This window comes from Orbicella franksi, chromosome 8 (genome assembly GCF_964199315.1).
Source record: "Orbicella franksi chromosome 8, jaOrbFran1.1, whole genome shotgun sequence".
NCBI classification, from domain to species: domain Eukaryota; kingdom Metazoa; phylum Cnidaria; class Anthozoa; order Scleractinia; family Merulinidae; genus Orbicella; species Orbicella franksi.
The window spans coordinates 12956721-12981571 of NC_138152.1; the positions used below are offsets into that span (position 1 = coordinate 12956721).

General features: G+C 40.1%; 2 long non-coding RNA genes and 1 pseudogene across 3 annotated transcripts in view; all 3 read left to right on the top strand.

The window, feature by feature from the left end:
• The window catches only part of LOC145495409 (uncharacterized), a 56826-nt gene that overhangs the window by 31410 nt on the left and 565 nt on the right, over positions 1 to 24851 (top strand). The window lies entirely within an intron of this gene.
• Positions 1875 to 6411, top strand: LOC145495682 (uncharacterized; annotated as a pseudogene).
• Positions 13193 to 24425, top strand: LOC145495408 (uncharacterized). Of its 2 annotated transcripts, none has more exons than XR_014050411.1 (3): positions 13193 to 16415; positions 21756 to 21815; positions 24355 to 24425. It is a non-coding gene; the product is annotated as an uncharacterized LOC145495408 (long non-coding RNA). The 2 variants fall into 2 exon arrangements; XR_014050410.1 differs by lacking the exon at positions 21756 to 21815 and having other exon boundaries at positions 13193 to 13416; positions 16353 to 16415; positions 24355 to 24423.

The window sequence follows — 24851 nt, forward strand, 5'->3', positions numbered from 1 at the left end:
GAGGCTTTGAAGAGCTTATCTTTTAATTTATCTTCATGGGTTTAAAAAAGCGGTTTTGCTAGTGAGTCTTGGGGTGATCAGCCTCAGAAGGTCCAGAGCAGGAGCTTACGCGGTACGTTTTAGGGTATTGAGCCGAAAAAAATATGACAAGAGATATTTAATAATGACCTGATCTTTAATTTTGTCTCATTTACATCCGCCTGGTAATTCATAACTCATCAATAAAACAGTGCATATTCAGTTTGGATAACGAGGCTTTTAACTTAATACCCTCATGCACGTCTTGTTAACTTCATGGTCAATTGCATTGGAATGTTAAGAGTGGATGTCTCTAAAAATCAAAGAAAAATAAAAAATCGCGGACATGGTCAAAAATTCGTTTCGTCCCATTTTTTGTCTACAGGTAGCTATAGGTACTAGCTAAAGTGAAATGAGGTTAGTTTGTGTGAATATTCATTTTGACGGGAATAAACCGTTATGAATTGCATGATCGAAAATGAGTGCGTGCGAGCTCGAAATTATGTAGTTTTCAGGCCGTCCTTAGATGAACTAAAATGCGACAGCAGGAATTGTCTAGCGATAAATATATACAGTTGGCCTTCCTTTACCAAGATATACTGATATTTTTTGTATTGTGTCCTTCCTGATGAAACCACGGGTTAATTACCAGAGGACGTCTTCGCCATTTTTAGTTCACGTCAAACCCGGCCTAATATATTGTGGCAAAAATGCATGTGGTAGTGCCTCAAAATTTCCAGCAATACTATCACGAGGGCTTACAAGGTAGGTCTTCAAATTTATCGTTTCATTTTTCTGGTATCTTCGACTGTTTCAATATACCAACCAACCAAAGTTCGGTAAAATTGTAAATGGCGCCATATTGAAATGAACAAAATCAACATTGCAGTGACACAAGCAAACCATTGTTTGAGTCGCAGCCGCACTTAGCTTGTTATTTTTGCTTTGATATCAATATTTCCTTACCTTAGAGATCGTTTATAGGCCCTCATTATGCCGCTTGGAAGATACTTTCGAAATACTACCCTCTGCAAGTTGATGTAAAGGGGGCCGACCGGCGCACTCATTGAAACCACTCAGCCGGTGATGAGTAAACTTTAAAAGTTACTTGTTGTCGTCATTTTCTATAGCGTGTCGCAACCCAGTTTCGTTTAGTCTACTTTGATCCTAATTTTGGCTTTTTTGACGTCCCACACACAAAAGATCCCGTTCAACACGGCAGGCACCGCTAGCGATTTGCACAGGTTCCTGTCTGCGTGTCGACTGCGTGACATGTGATAATCTGTCACGTAACCAGATCAACTAACAATACATTCTGCAACACGAATAAAATCTAAACAAATATATTGCCGTCATGAACAAAAAAGATACAACAAAGAAACAGACTTTACAAAATGTCACAAATTTAAAACGTACAGGGAAAACTTTATGGAACGAAAATAACGATTTAATTTTCCCACGGGAAACAAATGTAACCAGTCAACGAAAGTAAACAAAAAGCAAAAGCGTAATGATCGTCGGTGAAAGGAATAAAGATAACGGTTGCTTAAACTCCAGCAGAAAAAAATGTCTTGTTCTTTCCTTGATGTTGTTTGGTGGCGTTTGTGGTGCAGAGGAACGCGCAAGGCATCCGTCCACTCAGACAGTATCGCTGTCATCGTGCAGCAAGGATATCAGAAGCCACACGCGTTTTTTACAGTTTTCAGGTGTTGAGACAGAGATAGAACTTATCTTAGCAAGAAGCGGGATTTTCGTGAAGCCCGTCAATTTTTCGGAAATGACTGTTTGCCCGTTACATCGATCAAGCCTTGGAATCGGATGGAGAAGAGCTAGTAGACTATGTTCTGTGCCTCAGGATGTCTCCGGTCACAAAAAGGAATCTGAAAAAGTACCCGCAGCAGAAAGGGGAATTAATTTGCAGCACCCAATACACATTTTTGAGCTTACGAAAAACCTCGTACCCGTCGGATCAGGTAAGCGATGTCAATGTTTATTCTCACTCTATGCAAGGATAAACATCCGTATAACTTCTCATTTCACGCAGGGTACTTGGCGGGAATCACAGACTTCATATCCTTACTTCAAATCACTTCACTGCCGCGTAAAATAACGCCAAGTTTAACAGCAAAATTATTTTCATGTCTCACGAGTTTTCAGGATTTTTGCAAATACTTTTACGTCGGAATCTTGTTCAAACACTGGCATTTACTCAGCATTTTCACCTTCTTCAAGACTTATTCAAAAGGGGAACACTCGAATTGAAATATTTTACAGATATTGGAATTCCTTCCAACAATGCTCGGAAAAAAGACTGACTTGTGACAAGTTGAAGTACAGATTGCGTAATCAATTTGAGGTTTGTGGGGCTTTTTTCCTGGGCTAGGTTTGTTCTTTTGCCACATTCAGAGCTATTTGTTCAAGGGGGATGTGTAAAGTAGAAAAGAATAAATTAATCCTTTCTCTCCAAATGTGTCGACAGTCCCTGGCAAAAACAAAAAATCAGTTAGAATCGCAGGACTTGGGTGCAACAGGAGGTGTGGAAAACATCACAGAAGGTCTATGTGGTCTAAGCTTGGTGAGTTTCTTCAAAGTGTTTATGAAAAATTTCCATCCAATATATTTAATGAAAGTGGAAAACCTTAACGCATTCTCTGAATTCTCCCTTCTCCGCCCTTTTCGGGGCTTCAACCCACGCGGGAGAAGGTCGTGTCCAGGATAGCTTACATGCGCATCCTCGAAATGCCGCCATTGCCGCCCGTCAACTACTGGGCAAGACCATACATGGCACAAGAATTGGAAAGGCGTTCCCTGCCCGGATAGCCAATCAGATCCCAGAATATAGCCAAATAATAAAGGTTATAAATAAATATATGGCTTCTCAACTTTTTTTCTAAATGCTCCAAATGGAAAATAATACTGCGTAGTAACTGGATAAAGATATCAGGATAGGTTACCAGTCAATTAAATTAATTATCGAATATTACTTACGCTTTTATACACGACACCCCGCGCTTGCACACGGTTGATCTCATTTTGAAGCCATCCAAAGCAAGGTGTTCACTTTTTTGTCAGGTTGATGAACAAGCGAGTGACTTTGATACTCCTGCCATCACTTGTCCTGTAACTGTTGGTGAGGAATCACTGCCAGAAGGTTCCACATCTAGACGGCAGAGCCTTTTTCTCCGCAAGAAGATTCCGAAGAGAGTGATGAAGGCTCCAGTCTGGACAATGAGTCCCAGGTGCAGCTTAATCGCTTCTTACAGCTTCGAGATGTCAGTCCAGTACGTCACACGTTATCAGTGCCGTGGAATACAGCGCACGAGCCTGCTAAACGCAGATGCCTACGGAAAGCTCAACAATGTATATCTCCAATGCTTGATGTCCTGGCACCTGAAAATTCGCAAGAACTGTGGACGGAGCTTTGTGATCGTCATGCTGTAAGCAGAGAGAGTCAGGTTGTGGTCGAAGGTAGAAGTGAAAAAGAGACGGAGCTTCTTAGTGCATTTGCTGAGAGCTACTTGAACGCGCAACATTGGAGCACCAGACGACAAATACTCTCTTTGATGGCAGATAAACTATCCCTTAAGGAGATGAGAGAGTTTATTCCAACCGTTACTAGCTATCGCTACAACATTGCCCGACGCCACAGGCTGTTACATGGAAGAGCTGCTCCTCTTCCAAACCAGGAGAAAAAGAGAATGAGGATTGAACCTGTAAAATTAGAACATTTTGTTTCTTTCATAACGAGTCCACACGTAATTCAAGATGTTCCTTTTGTGGAAACACCTCTGAAATTGTCAACTGGCGAGATCATAAAAACACCCAATGGGATCAGAACAATGATACCAGAGCGCATTGTCCAGCAGTATCAACAATACTGCTGTGAAACCAAGTTTAAGCCTATGAGTAAGAGAACCCTACAGAGAGTTTTGGTCGTGTGTTCTTCATCTGTTCGCAAGTCTCTGCAAGGACTTGATAACTTTTAAGCACAAGGAGCGAAAGCATTTGATCATTTAGAGAAACTCGCAGACAAGCTTGTTGACTGTGGCAAGACACAGCAATGGGCGAGGGAAATTAAGCAGCAACTTCGTTTGTCGAAGCAGTACCTAAAGGGCAACTACAAGGTGGATGCATATTATATAATTATGCGTTGCCTTTGCGGAAGTGATGTAGTAGACTTCTTACTATGAGACACGACTATCTTTTTCTTTCTCTCCAAGTTCTTTTTATGCTTAATTCATGAAACAAGAGTTTGCAATTCACTGTAATACGCTTACACACATGTATACAACGCTGAGAATCGGTTAAGTAATCTTTTTGAAATGTCGATGCGCATGCGCTGCTTTGCAAATATGCACTGAATCACGCGGTTGTCATTTCACTTTTTTTTTTTTAGATACATGTAGTGGAGTCCTCAGAGGTTCCTGATCATTGTCGAATTTATGCGCTAAGTGATCCAAGCAATGCAGAATTTCGGGGCTCCTGCGACCATCTCCACAATGAGTCATGTGTGCATTGTTATGAGTTAGAGGAAGTCATGCGTACCACAGAAGATGAGTGTTCAGTTGCGCTCTCGTCAGCAGAAGATCAAGCTGACATGCTGCATACTATCAAACAGGCAAGGGATGATATCATTAGCTGGAAAGCCCATCAGCTACGTTCAGTCCACCAAGCTGAGGCAAAGCATTCAGTTTTAGCCAAACTCGACGGCCGATCGGTGCTGTTAGTCCAGGACTGGGCAATGAAATATATGCCCCGTAAATATCGAGAGGCACAGTCAGATTGGTTTGCGAAGCGAGGATTGCCATTGCAAATTAGCGTTGCCATAAGACGGTCAGAGGGTTCTGAGCACTTTGAATCGAAGACACTTGTTCACGTAGTTCAAAGCTGCGCCCAAGACAGTGTGACTGCGGCTTCGATAATGCTTGACTGCCTCACTACCCTGAAAAAGGAAATTCCAGACCTGGAAATGGCTTATTACAAACAAGATAACGCTGGCTGTTATCACAGCGGAAATTCAATCATCTCAGCTAAGCTGGCCGGTGATGCCGTAGGAGTGGCTGTTGTAAGAAACGACTTCTCGGACCCTCAAGGTGGAAAGGGGGTATGTGATCGCAAAGCAGCAACAATTAAAGGATACGTTGGAAGGTACGTAAACGAACGCAATGATGTCATCAACGCTTTACAGCTCAAAACAGCCATTGAATCTGGCCAAGGAACCACAGGAGTGAACACAAGCTATGTTGCTGCCAAGCCGTCAAGCACCTTTAATATCAAATGGGATGGCATAAGCTTACTCAACAATTTTGAGTACGATGAAACTGGCGTGCGAGTGTGGAGAGTATTCAATGTGGTTTCCGGTAAAGTAGTGCCATGGGGAAAGTTCGAAGGAGTCATGAAGCAGCCCGAAAAAATTGGAAATCCTAGAACCCCCATCGCAGAATGTAAGTGGCGCACCGCCGTTCAAGATTGTGAGACATCGACATATCAAGAAAAGCTCTGTCAAAGCAGATTTCTCAACTGAAAACGAAAACCAAGATCTAAGCAGTATTGGTCAAAATAAGCCAGATGACATGCTTTTCCCGTGCCAGAGTATGGACGTGTAAAAGCATACATACAGTCGCTTTGCAAACCTCCAGACACACCTAGATACTGGAAAACACCAAATGATGCTCGAACAGGAACCTCTCTACGATAGAACTAAAAGAGAATATTCTTCCAAGCTGACGGAGGGATGCAGTCGAATTCTAAGCGTTCAAGTTACTGTCCAAGCAAAGAGTGACGCCTTGCCGCCTCTTCCAATGGGTTGGGCCCTGAAGACAATTAAGAAAAAAGGTGCGTTTTACAAAGAAACAGACCGAATTCTTAACAGACCAATTTCAAAAAGGGGAGCAAAGTGGACGGAAAAGCGATCCACTGGAAGTTTCAAAAGCAATGAGCTTAGCAAGAGACCAAGCAGGGGAACGCCGATTTCAACCTGATGAAGTCCTTACGTCGCAGCAGATTAGTGGCTTCTTTAGCTGTCTTTCAGCAAAGAAGCGATTAGAAGTTACAGCCGCCAGTAAGGAAGCAAAAGCTAGTGAAGTCTCAGAAGTGGCCAGGGAGAGTGCCGACGAGGACGAAATTTCCGCCGAAGCTGAGAGTCATCTATCTGCTGTGTGTGCAAATGTGACGAGAGATGTGGCTATTCAGCATCCGATTGTATCTTTCGATCTTAAGGTCTGCGAACTTGTACAAAAACGTACACTCACAATTTTAAGAGTGGATAGGCTAAGAGACATGTGCATCGACCTTGGGCTGGATATTTCTGACATTTCACCTCAGAAGAGGAAAAAGCCATACATCGCACGACTCACCCAATTAGTCCAGGAGTGTACCTGCACTTCCAAGTAACTGAGCGCTGTACGTTTCACGAATAACTGATCCACTGACTTTAAAGTTTTTAAAAGGCGGTGCGTACACAATTTTTAAGAGGGCGTTGCGTGACAGCAGAGTTGTACATATCGCATTTCAGTCACTCGAGCTAGCCACTACTTGTGGCATCTTCTTGCAATTTGTGTTGACGATTTTCAGTATATTCGAAACTGGCGAATGCAGAAGGCGCAGAAGGGATGCAAATGCTCGAATTCATGTTCACTGGATGCGAAGCAAACGTAAACTAACGGCTGTGTGGCAAAGTTAACCTGTTGTGTGCAATTCAATTGTTCAACCTGTTGTGTGCAGAGTTATGCAGAATTATGGCGCGATTCACAGGGTAGGAAAAGTCGAAATTTGTTTCTCCTGTCTCAGTATATGAAAACAAGTTGTAGTTGTAGACATTTTAATATGTTTCTAGTCATTTCAACGGCCAGTGAAGATGTAACTGACCAAAACAGTTATTTGTGTACAACACGTTTAATTTTGTTATTATGCATCTCATTATGGCGTCGTAGTATTTAACCGAAATACGGCCGGTGGTCATCTTTTGATTGTCGAAGGTCCCAAAGAAATAAAACCCAAATCGTAAAGAACTATCTTTCAAGGCTTCTTGGTATTGTTATTGTAAACTTTGAGACACTACCACATGTATTTTTGCTAAGCTATTCTAGGCCACCTTTGCCTTAATTTCAAAAAGCCGAAGATGTCCTCTCTTCACAGAGACGTAGCTCCTCCAGGAATAACACGAGACAAAAACTATCACTTTGTCTCGATAAAGCAAGTCCAACTCTATATTTCTATAGCTAGAAAAGTCCTTCTGTTACATTTTTGTTGGTATGACAACTGCCCGAAAAGTGCATAATTTCAGGATCGCGCTTGGCGAAATTTGAGCAATTGACCCGCCGAAAGTTTTTAGCGGTTTATTCCCGTTAAAGTGCATATTTCAAACATCTAACCCCATTTCCGTTACTTTAATATATAAGGCTACCTACAGGCAAAAAATGAGCCAAATCGATTTTTGGCCGTGTCCGCGATTTTTCCGATAATCTTTGATTTTTACTGACATTTACTCTTAATTTCTCATCGGCCACCCGGGTCAGAAAATGGATTGTCAGTTTTATTTACCGTTTTGTCTTTAAAGAACAACTTGTATGTTAGACAGGTAGAGATTTATGACAATGGCTTGTGCTTTCATAAACTTTACGAGTAGAAGGTATTCGAAGCAATCGCAGTTCCAGGTTATCGCTATTAAAAAGTATGAAAGTGTCAGTTAGCCCCGGAGGGTACTCCCAGAAAAGTTAGGTGGGGGTGTGCGGCCCGCTTCCCAAAACCCTTACCCTCTTTATGACCAAAATCTGCGATTTTTGCTACCCTATTTAGGGCCTGGCAAAAAAATTTGATACCCTATTTATGACCGTTGCCACTGGCACAGTTGCCCTAAGCGTAAGTTATGAAGGGCTTTTGTTGATGGTCTTATTGATAATGATGAAAAAGTAGATTTTTCCAGGGAACACACCCAATTCAAGACTAGCGCACTAAAACCATACCCTATTTAAGACCAAAATGGCCAAAATCGATACCCTATTTATAACCAAAACGGCTGAAAAACCCTACCCTTTGGGGCCGCACATATCTATGTTGCCCATATAAGGGAGTACCCTCCCCGGGCAGTTAACGCGCTGTTTTAGAATTTGCACCTCTCAGGGGTAACGAAAACTAAATTCACGCCCACAAAACAGGATCATGGTACCTCTTAGGGATTCTTTCAAAACCTTCCGACAAGCACCGCTGCCCTTTGGGAGTCCTCCCTTCTCCCGGGGCAAACATGAAAGAGTTCTGGTAAATTTGTCCCGGTATGCAGTCACCTGTAAATAAATAAATAAATAAATAAATAAATAAATAAATAAATGTATTTATGCTCGTTGCGTTCTCTTCGTTGGCATTTTGCTTACGTAATGCGTAACACATTTAAGCGGGTTTTTCGCAGTCTTTTGTTTGTCGTATTATTTAAATACGCTTATCACGTATTCATCTTCACCTTAGGACAGTTCAGTGCCTATCAGTTCGACCGTCAATTAGTTTTTCATTTTCCCTGCCAGGCGGCGTCCATTATCGTCGTCTAGTTTTATATCGGCTGCCTCTATTTTCTTTCGATAACTTCACTAATTTTCGTCCTCAACCGCAGAAGAGCAACTTCGGAAAAGCCGGGAATGACATCTGTTTCGCCTGTGGAAAGACTGGTCATTGGAGAGCCGAATGCCCCTCCACCAACTCCTATTTCACAGCCAGACCAACGTATAAGCAGCTCCCAGACAAAACCTCCGGCACTGCTGGGCAGCAGTAAGCCCATATCGGAGCATGATGTCCAGTTGTCAGTGAAACTATTGAAGATATTTCCGTTTTTGGCCACGTTCTTCACTTCATGTGGATTGGTGTGAATTTGAACGTGCTCCGTCTAAGTATACCCATAGTTAAAGGTAGGCTCAGAGCTCATAATGATTTCTGGTCTCAAACTTTAGAGGCCAATAATTTTATTTTTCGTGTCATTGAAAAGGGTTATGCTATTCCGTTTATCAGTGTTCCTCCCAAGGCCTTTCTCTATAACAATACTTCGGCTTTGACCCATGCCGTTTTTGTAACAGAAGCTGTTCAAGAGCTTCTTATTTCGGGCTCTATTATTGAGATCCACAGTCCCCCCCCCCCCCCCCCCATGTGGTTAACCCTCTATCCGTCTCTATTCAAAGTACTTGGAAAAGACGCTGATTTTGGACCTCCGTCATGTAAATAAACAAATTTGGAAGGAGAAATTCAAGTTTGAGGACATAGGGAACGCGTCCATTTACCTTTCAATGGATCATGATTTCATGTTTAAATTTGACCTTAAATCCGGTTATCACCATATTGATATTCGGATGATCATCAGACCTTCCTAGGTGATTCGTGGGTTGTTAATGGGGTTAGGACGTTTTTTGTTTTCACAGTACTCCCCTTCGGGTTGTCCTCTGCCCCCTATATTTTCACTAAGGTAGTTCGTGGTTTTGTTAGATTTTGGCGAAGTCACGCAGTTAGGATCACAGTTTACCTTGATGACGGTCTTGGTTCCGCTGGCGACTTTGCTCGCTGTCTGGTTGCTTCCACGTTCGTCAAGTCTTCACTTCTGTCGTCTGGCTTCCTTCCCAATGAGAGTAAATCTATTTGGCAGCCCACTCCCTGCTTTGTATGGTTGGGATTTTGTATTGATTTGTCCATTCGCAATATTCCCCTGTCCCCCAGAGACGATTTCTAATGCTGAACATGTTATCCACTCTATCCGTGCTCAATACCCATTTTCTACTGCTAGGAAATTGACCTGTTTGGTGGGGAGATTATTTCCGTGAGTTTTGTGTTTGGGAACATCACCTGTATCATGACCAGATATTCGCATTTTGATATTTTTCGTAGCTCTACTTGGGATAACAAAATTTCCCTGTCGGCTTCCACCCTGAGAGAGTTATCTTTCTGGCAGGAAAATATTCCCCTCCTTAACAGCAGGTGTCTCGTCTCCCCGCATTGTCATTATTTCCGTGTATGCTATTCCGATGCGAGTTTTACGGGTTGTGCTAGTTACATTCTGAAGTTTCAAAATACAATTTCTCATAAAATGTGGAATGTTGAGGAGGTCCGGAAGAACTGCTCTTACAGAGAACTCAAGGCCATTGGTTTGGGTTTAGAGTGTGTTTTGCACATGGTTAAAGGGCACACTATTAAATGGTATACTGATAATCAAAGAAGTGTTTCTAGAATTGCTGAAATTGAAAGTATGAAGGAAGACTTGCAGTTTCTTGCGTTACGCGTTTTCTCTATGTACTTGCTTAACAACATCAAGTAAGAAGTGGAGTGGATTCCAAGATCTGCTAATGAGAGCTGATTTTCTGAGCAGAATCGTGGACTATATGATGACTGGCGAGTTAAGAGAGATTATTTTCTCATGACCGAGGCTAATCCGTGGACCAGTTTGCGAACCATGAGAATACTCAGTGCCCCGTTTTTATAGTAGATTTTGGTGCTCTGGAACAGAGGGGTCGACGCATTTTCTGTTCCATGGGCTGGCGAGAATAACTAGCCCGTTCCTCCCATTTTTCTTATTTCCAGAGTCCTTAATCACCTTGCCACTTGCGGGGGATCGAGGCACCCTTGTCGTTCCCGCATGGCCTTCCGCCCCTTTTTGGCCGTTGATTTTTACTGAGGGCTTGTCCCCCATCATCTCCGACGTTTTTGAGATTCCCATGGGTAGTGATGTTTTCTGCTCGAGCAATTATCATGGTGCCCTTCTCGGATCGCCTAATTTCCGGTCAGGGGTTATTTTTCTAAGAATTCTCTGCTAAGTATGGTAATTGTACCCCATCTTCCTTGTTAGGGTTTGGAGTTGACTCGGTGTGTTTTTTGTGTGAGTTACCTTGAACGTCTTTTGTTGCATTGGCCACTTGGTATGATTGTATTTTGGGATGCACTTGAATCCCCTATTTAATGGACCACTTGGTCTAGCCTCGTTTGTTTCAGGAGGGACCACTTGGACCCTCAAGACGCGGATTTTGTTCTGGGACCACCTGGATCCAGCTTTTCGTTTATTTTGTTTTTCTATTTGTTTTAGTTAACTCAATTTTTCCTGTTTTTCCTCGCCAGATGTTCAAGCGGCAGCCGCTGAGAGTTTTGACATAAAGTGTTGCAAGAAGCTGTTGTTCTCTGCTTTTAATGCAAGAGCTGACAATACCGTTATTACTTATGGCAGATCTTTTTGTAATTTTAAGGCTGGGTGTTCAAATCACACTAGAGAGTCCTCGTTTCTCCCCGCTACGCCAATTACAGTTTCTTTGTACCTCAATCATCTTCTCGCAACTGTGGCTCAGCAGTTCGACTGTTCACAGCGCCCTTCATGCAATTAATTGGGTTCATAAATTAGCAGGTTTTGAAGAAGTGAATCCTTGCGACAAGTTCCTTGTTAAATCGATTGCTGAGGCGTAAAATCGTATTCCTCGTGGACCTCTTAAAAAGGCGGAGCTGATGACCCCGGAAATCATAGGCTAGATTTTTAAGGTTACTTCAAACCTTCGCGGGGCTACATTGGTCGATTTTTTTTTGGTCAAGAAAATTAATGCCCGTGAAGCACAAGTTTGCGTACTGTGAACGCTAGGGGTTCTGTTATTGTATTGGCTCGCGGCTTTTCAAGTTGACACATTCTTCTGTGAAGGCGTGATATGTTTATAAATCTTTAGAAGGCGAAAACTCGCACTCGCTTTTCGAGAGAATCCCTTCTCTTTAAATGAATTAATAGGGTATGCAGATTTGACGGTTTTCCATGAAATTTGGTCAGAACATTCACTGATAGATATGGAACAAAAGCGTGTCGGCGAATTCCTTTATTTTAAATACTTTCCTCGTGGTGGTCTTTAACGCAACAGGTTACGCGAATTTTTCGATAGTCGAACTTGAAAGATCTATAAAAAGATAACCAATAGAAATAAAAGAAAATGCTGACACGTTTTTCGAGATTGAGGCGTTGTGATTAACACTGCACAGTTATTTTGCATGAGCGATCGCATTTGATACCCGATTAATTCGCTGGAACGTCAGTCGGTCATTTTGGAGTTGACGGCCTCTGCCGCCTTTGGAAAGCAAAATCCAAAACAAAGCATAATTTTATCGAATTCTACATTTTATAACCTTTCTGTTGATATATAGTTTGTGGGGGTTTCCTTGAAAACAGCGCGCGTACGAACGTTTTTCTGGAGGACTCCCGCGAAGGTTTGAAGTAACCTTAAGCATTATGGAGGCAGTAAAAAAAATTGCTTGACGTTAGGTTTGTATGCATGGGTGTACTTGCCTATGCGGGTTATTTTCCGTATTTCTGAGCTTTTATGTAGTAGGAGGTCTAACATTCTCACTGAAGACCTTTATCATAAGATTTTTGTAGAAGTCAGCAAGGTCACTAAGTGCAGGGAAGTTCACATGCCTGTACACAGCGTACACTTGCCTTAACAAATATTTAGAGGTGGCCAGGATTCGTCCGTGTTCGCAAAACTATATTTTCAGATCCCTTAGGTATGATAAGCGTTCCAAGAATAGCGTGCTCTCTTGTAAGCCCCTCTCCCCCGGGAGAGCGCGATAAATTCTCAAGGAAAGATTAGAAGCTATTGGAGTTGACTCATGTGGATTTAGTAACGACAGCTTTAGGCTCGGCGGAGCTACAGCAGCCGCAAATCTCGCGGCTCTTGTGCCGATGAATATAGGGATATAAATCTGTCATTTTCAGGTCGAATACTATGGGCACTGCTGTACCTATTCCTCTTTTACAATAAACTCATTGTTATTGTATCACATTGGTGTGTCTCATGAGTGAGAGTTTAGAGCATAAATAAGTTATTTTCGGTACGCAGTTTAGAAAATAAGCACAGCTATAAGCGAACCCAGCGCTAGCCCAAGCATGTCACAATAAAAATGCCTGGGGGGAGGGGGGCACTGCCAAATATGGGCTTTGTAGGTATGTGCCGCTGTAAAGGGTATGGTTTTCAAGCAGTTTCCTCTAGGATAGGGTATATAAATCAGAAAGTTTGGGTCCAGAATAGGGTATCATTTTTCACAAAAGTAACTAGTTGGTTGAAGATTTTATCTAGGCTAAGGAAACCAGGAATTGCCACTCAAAAATATATATAAAAAAATTCAAACCGGCAAACTTAAATTTACGCAAATCAGCCTCAGCAGTGTCGATGGATAAGGAGATTTGGGGAGTTTACTCTAGTTTCTAGTTTCTATGATTTCCTCGATCCACTGACAATTCCCACGCGCGTGGGGATTATGGGTATGTCCCAGGTTTCTGCGCGGTGTTTTGTTATTTCTGCTTTCGTTGCAAAACTTGGACTGTCGATTTGATGTGCGGACTGGAAGGTTGTTTCGCTGGCTTCAAATTGTCAAAACATCGCGAAAAGTGAAGGTTTACTCTGGAAGGTTAGTATAGAAGTAACTATTAATTTTCTTTCTTCTTGTTTTACGGCTCACTGATCTGTTAAAAGCTCACCCGGCAGTATGATCACTTTCTCTTTCGAATCAGCTTTGACAGTACATGACTGTACACCAACATTGAATCAGAATTGAGTACTATTTTAATCGCTGTTAGAAAAATTTTGGCACTCCTCGATCGGGATTGCTGTCATCTCTACAGATCTCAAGCTCTGAAATCTAAAGCGAGCTTAACAGATTACAGTGGATCTTGATATCTCGAACCCTCGATTCGTTTTTCTCCTCATTCGAACACCATCAGTAATTTTCCCCCAGATTTTAACTTCCCTATTTTTCTGACCCATTTTCATTACCCTCGGAGGTTGGAAAAACCGGTATTCCACTGTACATTGTATTTCAAAGCAGGTACAGGGTGTGTGAAGGGCAGACCTGGTACACGTTGCAGAATAAACCACCAAGGAAACTGAACTCGCCTGAAAATATCATGAAACCAACAATGTAAAATCCCCCCCAGGCCTACTCGGGCCAAGGCAGGGAATTTGTAGTCAGTGAAAGTAAGAAAATGCCCTCCCCCCTGGGAAATGTTTTTGATCCACTGTTTTAATGTCCCTGCCATCAAACAGACAGTTTGAGTGCAAAGTTACAGTATTGGTCAAAGGGATTGCAGCATTACATGCGCTTGAAGCGTTTGTACTACACGCACATTACACACAGTGTCCACGCACCTTACATGAACCTTACATACAAATACACGAAAATGTGTATAATTACACACGTGTAATTACACATTATTTTGCTTGAGATTTTCAGTTAATTTTTAAACATCAGGTATCCTTTAAGTTTAAAAAGCCTTTGAAGATTCGTCATTAATATTATGTGCGTGTAGTACACACGCGAATGTTGTCTATCTGAAAACATATTGTTTTGATCTGATATGATTGAAATGAAATTCGATCTGTTTCTTGATTTTCAGTTTCACCTAGCACATGATCAAAATCTACTCAGGTGGAAATCCTGTGCACTGCGAAAGTTGTTTTAAATTAGTTACTGTAAGGTTTCATGTCTTGTTCCATACGTGTATACATATGCTATGTGTTTCTTTGAAGACTTAACTTGACTGCCCATAAGGCGAGCTCACGATATTCTCAAATCTTGCTTATTGGTAGTCAACTGTATTGTAATTTAAGCCGAATAATCGAACAAGCCGTGTGTAAACATTGTGGGTTGTTGTCAGAGGTTACACACGAATCTTAGTTTTGATCCTTTGCCATTTAAGCCGGAGTGTGGGCAAACAGCAGATCAAGAGAGAGTCTGCGAGTTCCTGTTGAATCCCTATTTCATGGTTATTGAAAGAACAGGAGTTGAAATGACATTTCATATGTGGGTAAATGGGTGTCACAAAAACTCGGACCTCAAAAACTCAGACTTCAGACCTCAGACCCTGGAAACTCAGACCCCGAAACCGCAGAATCCGAAAACTCAGACCCTGAAAACTCAGACCCCGAAAACTCAGACCCTGAAAACTCAAACCCTGAAAACTCAGACCTCTCGAAATTAAAAAAAAAAATTAAACTCTTGTTATTTTATCACCTAAAATGTTTTATGGTCATACATTGTTTATAGGCAAGAGCCAGAAAGGAGCGAGATATTTATCTTCTCTGGTTTATTGCTGTCGTGTTGATCAAACAGTGAAAAACTGAAAACCCCTAAAACTCAGACCCCAAAAACACAGACCCTGAAAACGCAGACCCCGAAAACTCAGACCCCTTGAATAAAAAAAAAAAGAAAAAAATTACGGGTGCGTTCCTTTGGGGTGATTTGGATCAGGAGCAGTGATTATTATAATGCAGTGCAAAAAATGAAACTGTTGACATTTCCCCAGGCTGAGAAGTGAAGATCATGATCACTAGCGTACTCCCTGCTTACCAGGGAACCAATATGCAGTGAATATGATACATGTATGTATAAAAGTCCCCATGTTATCTCGCCCAGGCCTGGGTTGGGGGGGAGAGGGCATTGATTGGTGAATTAAATAGTGCATTGAGAAAAATGTCAGTGACCATTGACTACTTATTAACCAAGAGTGAGGTCTCAGCTTTGCCATATTGACCTCACTATTGCTCAGTTAATACGGCATTGTCTCGGTTTGAGATTTTCCTGTAAAGACCAAAGGTTTGAGGTTAATAAGGTGCTTGTTGTTTTGGTTTTGCAGACCCATAATCGGCCCATGGGCACTACAGGAGAGTAGTGCCTTGCAATTAGCCAATCAGAGCACGCATTATATTCATTGACCATACAATAATGTTGTTGTGTTGTTCATCCTTCGTAGTCGAAGATGACCAAAGACATCTGAAACATTAATCATACAATAATGCTTTTTAATGTTTTTATTAATTTTTATAGGACTTGACTGTGATTAGCTGAGAACAGGCCAATTTGTTGTTAATTTTTAATTAATTTTCACTGCAGTGCAAATTCAAACATGTGCAATAATAATATTCTCAGTTATGTTACAGCAGTAAGTGAGTAATCATATGAAAGCTCAGACAATTGATTCAGGATCTAAGCTGCAAATTATTTCAAATCGCACTTACATGTACCTCAAGGTTTGTGCAATTCTGAGAGAATTTCTAAACATGGTACTGAAGTGTAAATCCTTATATGTACATGTACTGATATTCATCAATTTATGGACAAACAAAATATTCTTAAAGAAGAGCAAACTGTATTTAATTTTACTGTCATAGAAAATATGCAGCTTTTTTGTCAGCTGTTTTAAATGCTTTGATGACTGGATTACCTAACACCTGTGTTTAAATAAGAATGGCCAGACCAATTTGTCCCTTTTATACAGGAAGTTTATTTATAATTTTCATCACACTGAGTATAACAATTTGTGACCAACACATGCATTTAACTTATAGGACCTCCAGTGAGTCAGAGCGCATTGTAGATCATTGAGAAGAATTCAAGTCAACAAAAACGTGGTAAGTTGTTTATTTTTAGCATTTTTCTCATTGAATGGTTTCCATGACTTATTTTTTAGTTCAGAGTGCACTATTGGGATGGTTTAGGGGGCTGCTGTTCGCCAAGACACCTTATGGCGTTAGCGCATTAGTGCACTAACGCCATAAGGTGTAAACTTTAATATTTGTTTAATTAATTAATTTCAATTAATCAATTAGCCTTGTGGGAAGGGAGGGCTGGGTGCAGTCGGTACCCGAGTGCACTACACAAAACGTGATAACATGGCAAAAATATATATATGGTTTTGCCAATCTCATGCTGTCCTTGTGGTGCCATTCTCTCAAGAAGAGAAGCAATTTGCTCCAAACGCATGCGCAGATTAGTTAGCGTCAAAGTCGACTACATGTTATGTGAAAGATACATTTCGTAGCATATAAGATGCATGCGTTCTAGCATTGCTAGTGTGATAAACTCCGTTCTTGAGTTCAGATGCACCTTTTTTTTTAAATTTTTTGTAACGAGTGATATCACATTCTCGTTTTGGCTGGGGATAGCAGTTATATTTCAGGTAACATCAGTTCTCTTTTTTTAGTCCAAAGAACATCACTGTGACTGTGTATCTTCTGGAATTTTCCCTAGCTCTATTCAGGAAATGTCGTGTGCTGTTTTATAACTATTGTGTGTTTGCCAGGGTTGAAATAGAGAATCGGAACGTATTGCTTCTCCTTAGCAGCTTGTTGATTTCCTCTTCTATGAAAGAGAACCGAAAGATCATATTCAGCCGAAACTTTCCCATGTTAGTTATATGTAAAACTAGTAAATTTGTGACAAAAGAAACTTCGTTATTATTGCCACAGACTCCGTGGTACTTACTGAAACCTCCAATTAATTTCATCAGTCAATGAGGTGACTCGCTCACCGATGTGGGATATAATTTCAAGCAAGTAAAGATCTCGACCTTCAATACTTCTTGTTGAAACGCTCCTCAGTTGTATTACTCAGTGGCATTGCGTATTAGTTTGATGTGGTTTTATTGTTTACACCAACTCGGCTGGCAACAGAATTAGAACGCACTATTCCGTGATTCGACATGACTATTTGATAATTAGATTAATTCTTGTTTATCGGTGAAATGAAAATTTACGTTTTGAATAAAACAAAATCATTCCTCTTCAACTTTTCAGCAGATATTTAACTTTTATATTCCATTTATCTCCAGCAGTAAGTTAAAAATATACACATCTTTCTTATATTTTAGTGGAAACAAAGGTATCTTGTTGCATACATTGGCGAGGAAAACAAAAGTATCAAATTACAAACGTTGGCGTGAAAAGTAATGCTACAAAATGAACAAAACTCAAGATAAAATACCACAATAAATTTAAAACCGTCTTGGCAAACGGTAATTGTAAGTTATTTTTGGGCAAAACACAAACATGAAACATACACACGGCTAAGAGTACGTCTTATCAAGTTTTTGTCTGCTCATATTCTGCAAGGGGAAAAGGCCTAGGTGACTACCAAGGGAAGGAACAGCAGGGGTGAGGACCTGTGTGACTACTGCATCAGAGATGTAAATTACACTCTGCACTATCTGAGATTTTCTTACTAGTTAGAGAGTAAAATCAGGCCTGGTCACTCATGAATGTAACTTTGGGCGCTTTCTGTTCATTACACTCAAAAAGAAATTTCCAGAATTTTTGCTGTTCCTCGCAATGTTGTCCTATTTTCCAGAAATGTCAGGAAATGCTGTTCCATTCTTCCCTGGAAAAGTCTGGAAATACAAACAGGAATTTTTCATCGAATGGAAAGTGTTCTTGAATGTGAACAGCAGCATGCATGCATTAATTTTTTGTAAATTTCAATCTGACAATTACCCTTGTGTGAAATTTATTGTTAATATGTTTTGTCGGAATGTCAGATGAATTTATATCCTCTTTCCATTTTGAACTCCAACAAGATGTACAGTGGAACCCTGTTAATCCGGTCCTCAGTGGATGACAAAATAACGAAATGACTCATTGGCTTAACTTTTGTGCGGCCATAATAATGCGAGACAGTGTAAATTTAAAACACCAGTGGAAATTACAACAAAGATATCCAAAGGTACTGAAACACATGAAATATAAGTGAGAAAATTCTTTCGGAAATACGTAAATACAACATGTAAATTTGGTGCACCGAAATTTGATACAAAAGAACGTTTTAATTGTTTTGTTTTTACTGGTGTAGTGTAAAGTGTTTCTTTCCAAGCATTTCTTTCTCAGTGCCCTTGCATTTTAATATATATGTATTCGTTATTGAAGTGCTGCTGTTTTGTAGGACAATCAAGTGGAATTGGTTGTATAAAATGATGATTAATGCATCTGTGATAGTCAATAATTAACCATGCAATGCTTGATGTACCTTTCTGCTCATGTGTAGGTGACAGTACGCGTTAATTTACTAGAAAACACTAACTTATAAAGCATCAAAATTTGGCATCTGCACTATAAATTAGCTTATTTCTCACTTTCACTATCTAGAAATAAAATTATTTCCAGGGGTGTAAGAAAAAATTGGAATTTCCAGAGAGGTAGGGCGTACAATATCTTGTGGGTCAATTTTGGAAATTCCAGGGGGTTGGGGGGAGGGGGGTCATATGGAAAATCCCTTCTGTGGGGGGAATGGAACTAGTAACACAAAATTTTCACCAAAGTGAGATTTAAGTCACAAAGTAACGTACAGTAATTATGTACTAGGCAGCCAGACTCACTCGTGATCACCTAACAGCTGACATGTGAAATGTTTTACTGTGCGTGATTGATCTGAAGTGCAATTTGCTGTGACTGGCATGAGTATTTGTTTTTGTTTGCTGATTTTCTCTTTTGTCATGGCCAAACAATAATTTTGTCCTAGGTGTCATTCTCCGGTGATTCATTCTTGACTGATCAAAGATCTTTTCAGATGTGTACTCTCAAGTTTTAAATTTAAGCAATTTATAATATATTTAGAGAACTCTAAGTTCGCTCTGTGTTCACGGTAAACTCAGCCATCACCATGCAGCTTATTGAAGGATCAAAAATTGTTAACAAAGAGAAGCGCTTTCAACACAGTGCAGATAATGGAAGCAAATTTGTTTCAAGTTTTAAACCTTAATTTGCTCGTCTTTGGAATTAAGCTTCCCACAAGATCTGTAGTAAAAATTTGTTCGTCAATACACCTCATTAGGGCTTTTTCTGTATGAACAAATAACCAACAACTCACTATTGTGCAGTTCTTGTTGTCACTTCAGCTGATTCAATTTCCAGCCCAATTAATTGTTTAGTTATTTTAGTTTTTTTTTCTAATTATTTATTTAGTTATTTATTGTTAGTTGCATTGAGTTGAGAACTCACAGCACCCTTGCCAATAAATTTGTAAATATTACTGTGGTCAATAGTGATATTATTATTACATATCATTTTCATTGATAAACATAGCCTTGAATTTTTTTAATGTAACAGGACTTGAAATTAACTTTTTTGTTCGGGAGCCAGCTGGCGACTAAAGGAAAAATTTTGGTCACCAGATCGTAAATTTTGGTCGCCAACTTATTTAATATATAACTTACACAAGAATGCGATTTTATACGTTACTTTGCATGCAAGAAAAGTCACAATTGAAGAGCGAAAACAATTAGAAACAAAACGAGTAACACTTAGTTGTAAAGCTACTATTGTTCTCTGGTGATATGTCTCTGGTCCGAAGGTGATGGTTGTCTCCATAGTCATTTTAAATGAAGCAAAGCATAAAATGTTTTAAGTCCGTGGTTTTCATTGTGAGACAAACACGGGTCCTTGCATATTTTCCCTTTGCTACTTCTTTGAAATGTCAATGAAGGATTCAAAGTTTCGATTACCCTTTTGGCTGAATCTTCATTCCCTGCACGTAAAAACTCATGTAGTTCCTTCAACTGACTGGTATCTCCCAACTTTTTCGCAGCAAATGAAAAGCACATGGTGTTGAAGTGCACCTGCGATCCCAGTTTCGGAAGAAGCCTCTGAAACAATATGGCGTGCCATGAAGGCAGTATTGATGTGTCGAAATACATTCAATTTTTTCGATTATCTTGTAATATTCAGACATTGTTTTACTGGGGACGGAAAGGTGTTAGCTACCATATCTGATTGACTTCCTAATATAAAGATTTAAAAACAAAAGTTGTGTCGTGGTTTTCTTTAGTTATCAGACAAAACACGAGTTGCCAGCTGGTGACCAGTTCTGAAAATTTAGTCGCCAGTGCTCAATTTTTGGTAGCATTGGCGACCAGTGAGTCACAATTTCGAGCCCTGTGTAATGTCATAATTATTAATCTTATGTCATTGAAGCTTGACACGCTCGTGTTTCCCTTTTAACCTAATTTAATGCATTAAGACCAGCTCATTCCAACAAGCCCTTCTAAAAAGATTAAAAAAAAAAAAACATTACAAAGAAGTAAAAATACAAATTTGATAAATTCCAGTAAATTGACCCCATCACTAAAGCAAAATAGCTGTGGTCCCATAAGGACCTCTGATTGTTATTCTAACCTTTTTTTAATTAGTGCTTTTAATTACAAATTAAACTATTTACAGTACTGTTTTTGGACCTTATTCTCCCTCAATTTTAAAGTAATGTGCCAGTACATTGTGTCAAGACAACACAATGTTTATGTACAGGTAGTGACATTTGCTTAATATTATAATAATTTTAAAATCAAGATTGAATGTTAACCCATTGACTCCCAGAGCTTTTTGCCAAAAACACATTTTTTGGACTGGAGATTTTCAGGCTGGATATGGACCAAATTAGCTCCACTCTACTCACAAAGGCATTTTGACAGCATGCCTTTCTTTTCTTGAGCATCGCGTTTTATGACATTTTTGCTTGGGCATGCACTTAGGCCTTTGGTTTCTTTTTTTAACTTTTTTTCGCCTTTCCTTTTTCTCCTTTTCTCATCTTTTTGTTTCAGTGATTGACCTTCTACTGGGCTTACCTCCAGTTCAAAAACTTCTAAGAAAGTATCATTGAGACGGGTAATTTTTACCATGGCATAGCCACGTGTAGTTGCAGGAAATTTTGTTCTGAGTTTTTCACTCAAATTTCTGAGCATTTTCGTTCATATTTCAGGCTCCATTGAGCCGATCACTCTAATCTGGGTATCATTGGAAAGATCTTTTCCTCCTGCAGAACTTGAGTATAGATGATGCCAATTTTTGGTCAAAGGTGATGACGTCAGAAGTGGAACAAAGGCCAATGCTTGTCACGGCATTTTGGGCGGTACAGGAGTCAATGAGTTAATGTTATTAAAGTTCTATTGAATCTTCTTATCATCAGTGTTGTTATGGTTTCATGCAAAGGTCCAAGGTGTTAAACTACATGTAGGATGCAAGTTAATGTTTACTTTTAACATCATTCAGGTACGTTGATGTGAAGTTTATATGAAATAATTCATATAATTATGAACTGTGGTTGTAGATGAAAGTGAAGAATGATCATTGCAGTAAATTTTCCAATTTAAGCAATTGGAAAGAAGAAGCCTGAAAAAAATCAGGGCCTCAATGGGATTCGAACCTGTGACCTCCGCGATACCGGTGCGATGCAAGCCGAAAACTGGAGCTCCTTGGCCGGGTTATTTAAAGCCTAATTAAGTTAACACAGGATAAGCAAGAAATTTGATTTGACTTTTGCACAGTTTTGGGTTTTTGGGAGGTTTGCTTTTTCTATTGTTTGGTCTTCTGTTTTGAGTCTGAATAATCTCAAACTCCACCCAAAAGCCAGTGCATCGCACCGGTATCGCGGAGGTCACAGGTTCGAATCCTATTGAAGCCCTGATTTTTTTCAGGCTTCTTCTTTCCAATTGCTTAAATTGGAAAATTTACTGCGATGATCATTCTTCCCTTTCATCTACAATCGCAGTTCAAATATGAATTATTTCATATAAACTTCACATCATTTCACTCCTCACAGGAAGATATGAACTCAATTAATTGACCTCGCTTCCAATGTGTGGCTTCATAGCTCAGCTGGTAGAGCATCGCACCGGTATCACGGAGGTCACGGGTTCGAATCCCTTTGAAGCCCTGATTTTTTTCAGGCTTCTTCTTTCCAATTGCTTAAATTGGAAAATTTACTGCAATGATCATTCTTCACTTTCATTCAGGTACATTGTAAGTTAATTGTTAGTGAAACAGGCTACTGGCTGGCTCCGTGTTTCAAAGATTACTGTTAGCTCCTGCTTTTTTTTTTTCCAAATAAAATCAAGGTTTCTTTTCAATTATTATTTTATATTTGAAAAATAACTGCTATGAGTAATGACTACATGTACGTTATTGTTTTTAAGTAACTTTTGTGATAATGATGATTGGGTAACATACCAAAGAATGTTAGATTACCAATGCTGGAAATTATAGTGGGGCTCTGGACGGTCGCCCAAAAGGCCACCAAGCGGAGCACCAAGGTTGACTAGGATCACATGACCATATGGCGTGCTCAGGTTTAGAGCTCACTGAGGTCATGTGTTTTTTAAAGTTGACCACTGACCAAGTGCTGCCTTTTGATAGGATTGCAGGCTCATGTCGGGTTAATTTGTTGTAATCAGGCTAATTATCAGGGCCAGGTTGTTTGGAAGTCGGTTAACGCTAACCCAGGATTAAAAGTTAACTGTTCTTACATACAAATGTTTCTCACTGCTTTTGGGTCATGGGCTGTGGGTGTAGTTTGAGATTATTCAGACTCAAAACAGAAGACCAAACAATAGAAAAAGCAAACCTCCCAAAAACTCAAAACCGTGCAAAAGTCAAATCAAAATTCTTGCTTATCCTGTGTTAGCTTAATCAGGCTTTAAATAACCCAGCCAAGGAGCTCCACTTTTAGGCTTGGCTAAATCTGTCAATTAAGTTTTATTATGTAGCAGCTAGAACACACGCCCTTTCATATCTCTGTTTTGACTGGGTTAATCCAGAAAAAAGGTAAAAAGATCTCGGCCCCTGATGGATGACAAGAGTTTTTGTTTCCTCTGGTGCCCTAGTTTCTGTGTTTGTTTAGCTATCACCTTGTATCCAATGCAGGCACTTGGAATAGTACTGTCAAGTATAGTTATTAAATAACACTTGCTTGGTCTACCTTTGTGATACAATTCAATGCCATGTACATGTACATATGTGAGGCCAATTTGGCCAAGTCCTGTAGTTTGGTGAGACACAGCCCAAATATATACCCTTGATGAGACCAAACAAGCCTGATGTGCTGTTGGAGTTTTTTGTTACTGATTAAAAGTAAGGTAAAAATACTGTGAATATGCAGTTGGATCCTGCTAATTCGAACTCGGTTATTTCAAAATCCCTGTAGTTTCGAACTCAAAATAAACCATTTCCCAAGCCCCTTGGAGTTGCGATTTGCCCTTTAGTCATTTACTGTCGGCTATTATCAAACTCCCGCAATTTCAAACTATCTTTTGTTTCCCTGAGAGTTTGAAATGGCGGGGTTGAACTCGCTGTACTTTGGTTTTTGCTGTACCCAAACTTGGCCAAAAAGCCGTCTGTGTCACAGGCCAGTGTGAATTATTTGGACAAGGCTTCTGATTGGCGTATGGTAATACAACATACTTACGTATGCATGGGCACCCACGAATGGATGTACTAGTAAAGCACAGTAAATGCGTTTTGTCATGACTTGTAGCAGTCCTGTAGGCTACCTTGTGAGTAAGTTTTAGGGGTAGATCCAAGATGCCCAGGGAAGAACTTGACAGACTTATGAATATTTGTGCTTGAAAAATCTCAATGTCCCTGGGGTAAAGTGTATCCTGGGGGCTACTCTTGGGGACATTTAATCCCCATGTAGCTACTCAGTGTATGTTTTATAACAAAGACTCAAAGTTTATAATTGCAATATTACCATTCTAGGGTAATCTGATTCAGTGTGAGCACACTAAAATGTGTTAATATTTTGAATTTTCAGCATCTGTAGTAAGTCAAACTGCATACACAGATTTCGGAAGACTCACAAGCTTCTTAATATATACTTTAGGTAAGTTTTTGTTAACAAGACTAATTTTTAGCCAGTGTTTAAATTGGGAAACAAACTTGTGGTACTTACCACTGGCAATTTCTCCCTGAGTGTTAATGTAAGCAGTTGGGGCTGGCTATATACATATTTGGGGTGAATTCACCCGGGTTACAGTTAAGTACACTACCTACTGATCATTGTACCCACATAATTTTATCAAGGCCTTAAAGGAGATGGTCACTTCAAAAAGCTGACTTTTTTTGTCTTCACCTACAGCAAGTAAACATTCAGCTTTTCCACTCACGTAAGTTTCAGCCTGTGAAGTGCCCGCTATGCTAAAGAAATTCATCTTGAAAGAAGCGACTTTAGAGGCCGCCATTTTGAAACTGTCTTGGCAGCTAGGCCGTGTTTTTGTGACGTCGTTCCGTCTGACTCAAAATTGGCAGGAA